Genomic DNA, 7,150 nt, shown 5'->3' with positions numbered 1-7,150 from the left:
ACCTCTCTCATGTGTATATATATATCTCATCTTACTCTGTACTTATTCATTCTATTATAATCCTTGAAGATGTGAACAAATATCACGAAAGCGCTCGGATTCCAAGAACTTTTCTTTTCCCTGTGGTAATCAGCATAACGGTGTAGTCACGTGTGATTTGTGATACTTGTGCATATACATATATATATATATACATATATATATATATTATATATATATATATATAAACATAAACACAAAGATACACACAATCTCTCACAAATACTCGCTCACAAACACACACACATAAATACACACACATACATATTTTATACATACATACATACACATAGATGTACCTGCATATGTATACATAGACATGAAGTTAAAGTTATATGTATATATTTCTTTGATGTTCATGATGCATACAAATGCAATATTGCTTATTCATGTATCCATGCACTTTATCTATATTCCAGCATTCGGGCGTATTATAGATACATCCATATATGTATGCACAATTGTATAACCTTACATTCTCTGCTGATGAACCGATTCTGCGGGAAAAAAACATTGATATGTGACATCCTTGATTTCAGCCAACAAGCGGCTTCAGCATCTCTCGCTGAAAACATCACTTTTGCAAGAATATAAAATTAGTGATTTGACCCTGATTTGATCCCATAGATGAAGGCGTTAGATTTATTTCCAAGTACCACATGGTTACACTTTAATTCTTTATTTCTTTTTTTTTTATAGTATTATACACTCCCTACTGTAGTAGTAAAATAAATCGGGACGTGTTTAATACATTGTACTCATAAGTGGATTGTGTATTATTTTCACGTTAATGGAGTAATGAGAAACTTGTTCTAATCGTAAATCCATCTCGGGTAAATACTGTGTTTCGAGACTCCGGTTACAAGACGCATCCCTCTAGTATCACAATGAGAAGTAGAATAGTCAGAAAACTCAACAAGATAAGTCTAAGATTCCAGTCACTAGTAGCTCAGCGAGCAGCTGTCATCGAAGTCGAGACCCTAAGGCAGTGGTTCCCAACCCGGGTCGCGACCCAAACTAAGGTCGCGAGGGTGTTTTTGAGGGTCGCCAATGGGTCTTTTTTTTACTTTTTTTATTTTCATTCAAGTTACAAATGTATTTAAATTCATTGTGCTAGTAAATATAAACTGAACTATAAAAACGAAAGTTTATAAACATTATGCAAGTACGTAGAAATATAACATGAAATGGTTGAATTTATTATTACAATTAGGGTCGCGACTCCAGGCTAAGAGTGGATTTAGGGTCGCAGCCAAAAAAGGTTGGGAAACACTGCGGCCTAAGGTCTGAGGAGCTCTCCGAGCTGCAAGAGTCTGAGTTCGAGTCACCGGTAACTCAGCGAGCTTTCATCGAAGTGTGAGTTCCTTGGGGGAGAGGAGCTCTCTGAGCTATAAATGACCTTAAAGTCAACAACAGAAGTCTGAGTTCGAGTCACCGGTAACTCAGCGAGCTCTCACCAAAGCCTGGATTCCTGGGGGTAAGGAGCTCTTTGAGTTATAAACCTCTTCGAAGTCAACAACAGAAGTCCAAGTTCGAGTCACCAGTAACAGCGAATTCTCATCAAAGTCCGAATTCCTGCGATGAGGAGCTGTTCGAGTTATAAGCCATCATGAAGTCAACAATATAAGTCTGGTTTCAAATCAGTACAATCTCTGCAAAAAGTCTGTGAACTCTGCAGCGAAAGTATGAGATGAGGTTCGGAAGGAGCGGATGATCAAACTCGACATCAAGAAGTCTGAGTTTGAGTCGTGAGAAACGTAAAGCTGATATTAACATCAACATCAGCTGAGGGAATAGAAGTTCAGTTCTAGTTTGAGGCTTGAGGGACTCGGCAGCGAAGTCTCCAGTTCATCGAACTGAGTTCGCGACGTAAGAAACTCAAGAGCTCTCAAGGACATCAGACTCAAAGAAAGACTACTGAGTTCGAGGCTTGAGGAACTCGGCAGCGAAGTCTCAAGTTCATCGAACTGAGTTCGCGGCGTAAGAAACTCAGAGCTCTCAAGGACATCAGACTCAAAGAAAGACTTTTAAGTTCGAGGCTTGAGGAACTCGGCAGCGAAGTCTCCAGGTCACCGAACTGAGTTCGCGGCGTAAGAAACTCTCAAGGTCATCAGACTCAAAGAAAGACTTTTGAGTTCGAGGCTTGAGGAACTCGGCAGCGAAGTCTCCAGGTCATCGAACTGAGTTCGCGGCGTAAGAAACTCTCAAGGTCATCAGACTCAAAGAAAGAATTTTGAGTTCGAGGCTTGAGGAACTCGGCAGCGAAGTCTCCAGGTCATCGAACTGAGTTCGCGGCGTAGGAAACTCTCAAGGTCATCTGACTCAAAGAAAGACTTTTGAGTTCGAGGCGTGAAGTTCTTTTCGAGTATTGAACATCTTCGAACTTAGTGTTAGAAGTGCCATTTCGAAACGTAAGGGCTTCTTCTTCCAGCTGCCAAAGAAAGGTCCGAGATCGAGCAGTCCAGTCTCATAAAACTATCAATGAAATCAGCGAAGGTGATGGAGAAGTTACCCCTTGTCAAAGGGAAATCCTATCAAACCGATCATTTGATTCATCTCAACGACTCACTGCGACACAAAAATAAAACTTTCCAATCTGCTGCAAAAATGATTTAATCAACATCAACCGAAACAAAATAACTCAAACCAGATTACTTACAGGATGACTTCTTTGAAATTATGACTTGCTGCTTGGATCTGCCTAATCGGCGAAGAAAATTTTTCTTCTGTCAGTAACAATAATGCCTCGGGACAATCAGTCAACCTTCAATTACGAACCCGATACGTCAATCATCAACTCGAACCTGACTTATGAACCTCAGCTCGGAAAAAAAAAAAAAAAATCAGGCAAATCCTCTCAACCATCCAAGTTACCAACAACAGACATGTGAATATATACAACAGTCAAACAAATATGTACAACCAAAATGAGTAAATGACTATATACAACAGAAGTTAACAAATGTACATACTTGAGGGAACAGATGTGAATTAGAAAAAGAAGAGACCAGCCCAGAAATGAGAATTATCGCACATTACATGATGTCTCCGGGATGGTTGTATAAATGATAGGGAGCTTCGAGAAGCGGATGTATATGTATATGCGGTATATATATATATATATATATATATATATATATATATATATATATATATATATATATATATATATATATATATATATATATATATATAAATATATATATATACATATATATATATACATATATATATATAGATAGTATATTAGTATATGCATATTTGACTAATGATATATTCTATCTAGGATAGGTCGACCTCATGGGAGCTTCAACCGGCAAGGGTGAGCTGGTCAGGTCGATCGAGAGAAGACCCTCCTGCCCTTTTAGAATTCTGCTCTGCCTGACTCGAAGTCGGTGACGTGGGCGGATAAGGAGGAGGAGGAGGAGGAGGAGGAGGAGGAGGAGGAGGAGGAGGAGGAGGAGGAGGAGGAGGAGGAGGAGGAGGAGGAGGAGGAGGAGGAGGAGGGGCTGGCAACAAAAACACGATAGAAAGGAGTTGAATGAAGACGGGAAGGAAAGAACGGGAAAACACTGTAGAATGTGTCCAGAGAGAATGTAAGGGACTTATGTCTGTACGAACAACTAGCCAAAGGTACTGGATGGCATATTGATAAACAGATGAATAGACAAATAAATAATAAATTGATTAATATATGTGTAAATAAATGAATGAACAGATGACTAAATAAACACGTTAATAAATAAATAAACAAATAAGTAAGTAAATGGATAAATCAAGGGAAAATAAAATAAATTAATGCATATGTAAACATATAAACAAATAAGTGAATAAATTAATAAGTGAATGGAATAAATTCATAAATAAATGGAAAATAAATAAAGTTTGCTTGGGTACTGGATGGCAAATAGATAAGTTAACGGATAAATAGATTAATAGAGAAGTGAATATTTAGAAAAATTAATACATAAATGAATGAGTAAACATAAAATTAATTAATGGATAAACGTTACTAAGGAGACATTATATATATATATATATATATATATATATATATATAAATAAATATATACGTATATGTATATTATATATATATATATATATATATATATAGAAAGAGAGAGAGAGAGAGAGAGAGAGATAAAGTAAAGTGAATAAATATATACGTAATTAATTTAATCAATTTAGCGAAAAGGCACCAATTAAGGTGAAGTACACAGGCAGATCCGAAAGCTTAAAGACATATGTATAGAGATAAGAAAATAAAAAAGATAAAATAAAATTATAAATAAATAAAAATAAAACGCCTGCGAGTTACAAAGTGTCAGGATATCGATAGCGAACATGAGCGATGCGAAGCCGACGTTGTCAGCCACGAATGTCAGACTTCTAAAAACCCAAACAATGGCGACGGAGTTCAGGAACTGCGGCTGTGTCGATGACATGACAGATGAAAAAACAAAAAACATACGAGGCCTAACACTCAAAAGAAAATACAAAGAAAATAAAAAGAAATTAATGAAGACAATAATTACATCGGCAAGTAAGGAGAGCGAGATGTTATCCTTGAGGTGAAAGGAACGAAGTGGGTTTGGGTAAAGATGAACTCGAGTTGGAACGGAATGGAGGCGGTCAAAGGCGGACATTATCAAATAATGAAGCAGTCACGGGCATGAACGATATGATTCTCGGTCAGGATGATAACATGAATTACAGTAATAATAATGTAAGCAGGATTTTCTCTTAATGATAATTATAATGGACAAAATATTGATTTATCGATGATAGCTATGATCTCCGTTTTCTTTGCAGGTGAATATGTGTCATGTGGTAAAGCGAACGTAGCAATAACATTGATATCAGTAATAATATTAATTTAACTAATAACAATATTAATGATAATGATAATATTAATAATGAAAATAATAATGATTATAATAATTATGATGATGATATTAATGATAATAATGATAGTGATGATAATAACAATGATGATTATAATAATGATGACAATGATGAAATATCAATAAAGTAGTAGTAATAATAATAATAATAATAACAATAATAATAATAATAATAATAATCGTAGTAATAATGATAATAATAAAGGTGATAATGATCTTGATAAAGATAATAATAACAATGATGATAACTAGAACAATAACAATAACGTAATAATAGTGATAGTGATAATTATTTTCAGTTGGGCAGTGTCTAGTCTCTGTAGAACTTGTCCAAATAATGTTCATTTCTTCCGATCTAGAATTTTACTTCTGATCTCTTCTTTGGTCGACACGAAGAAGGTTTCCTCCCAGCTTGCGGAATCAGATGATCAAAACCAACTTTAGGACACATTAGATTGTACAATACTACCTGAAGAAGGGTCAATATAGCCAAGTTCCTGAACGCCTGAAATGAACACTTAGTCAAATTCATCAGAGATTAGAGACCTTTAGATGACCTAACGTACAAAAGGAAATATCTGCATGAAAATAAACAATACAATGATGGATTACCTTCAAAAATCAAACCTCATCACCTTCAACAAAGTTATTGTAACAACAATGGCAAGCTATAATATTATTGTTGATGATAACAAACAATACATTTAATAACGTTAATACCAAGGAAAATTATAACGATAGAAATAGCATCAGTGATGACGTCATTCATTATATATCTACGTCATAAATGTCAATGAATAGTACTGTATCACCATCGTGTGGTGATGATCGTGAGTTTCAGAAAGAAATTGTCTTTTATGTAGATTGATATTGTTCCAGAATACTAATGGAAAAATATAGATATTTAAGAATTCGTGTAGAGAAGTTTTCAAGTTTCCGTGATGCATGATGAGGTACTACAACGCGGCTAAGTATCTTAAACGGGTAACTTAAGACTTAAGTAATCTTTGGTGCACAAATGAAGACTCATCCGTAAGTATCTTGTGATACACCAAATATTACCTTTGTATTTCGAGCCGCAAGTAGAAATAACTATTTTAAGAGGCATAAAGTAGAACTTTAATATTCTGAAATGCATAAAATAGTACTTGGGTATGCTGTGATGCTTACATTAGCAATTAAGTACTCTGAGATGCCTAGTGCATAAGTATTCTTAGATGCGTTGAGTAGTAGACTAATACTTAAGTATTCCAAGATGTGTACAGTAGTATTCAGGTATTCAAAGAGACGTATAGTAGCACTTAAGTATTCTGAGATGTGTGAATGGGGTGCTTAAAGTATCCCGAGATTCTTAGAGTAATACATAAGAATTCTTAGTATTCTGGGAGACACAGTGTTTAAGTATTCTGTGTGGTGGTGAGGTACTAAAATAGTCAATCTAGTTATTCGGCTGTTTGACTGGTGTCTAATAATAGGAACACACCAATAATAATGTCATGGTGATGATGTATTGATGATAGTGATGATGATGACGACAATATATACTTTGGTTAGATTCCTTGGCTTTCAAAAATACTCGGACTTTATCTCCTGCTACTAGGTGATGCTGATTGTGATGATATTAAGTATATCTGTGGTGATAGCTGGATGGCTGAAGGCGCGATATTTACGAATATGGCTGCAGAAGTGGGGATGTAGAGAGAATGGTGACAATTGCCAGCTTTTGTTACGAAGAAGTTGATAGTTGTACAAGAGGAGGGTAAGCAATCACTTGGTGAGTAAATGGATGCGCTGAAGATTGTGAAGATGTCTTTCGGTGAATCTTAAGAGGGGGCTGGTGTTTTTGTTTTTAACATAGTGGTGAAATAAGATGGATAGTGATACTAGTTTCCGCTTGGTTGGCGGTGAGCTTAGAAGGTCAGTTTGAGTCGTGAATACGTTGTAACGAGCATAACGAGTGGTCAAAGTGATGACAATAACATTGAGTATTATGACAAGACTCTTGTGGCGATGACGCAATGCATAACGTGGTTATGATGGTATAAGTAATGTGAGATGACAGAGGACCATTTTGGGTATCAGAGTAAAAGAAAACCTAAAACAGAAAAAAAAGAGAAAAAGAGAAAAAGGAAAGTGGATGAGAAGTGTATTGAGATATCAGTCTATGGCTGCATGACAGTGGAAGGAACGGAAACCAAGATGAAATT

Source organism: Oratosquilla oratoria, chromosome 41, assembly GCF_046742065.1.
Source record: "Oratosquilla oratoria isolate Oo_2021 chromosome 41, ASM4674206v1, whole genome shotgun sequence".
NCBI classification, from domain to species: Eukaryota; Metazoa; Arthropoda; class Malacostraca; order Stomatopoda; family Squillidae; genus Oratosquilla; species Oratosquilla oratoria.
Note: the sequence above shows the minus strand (reverse complement) of the source record.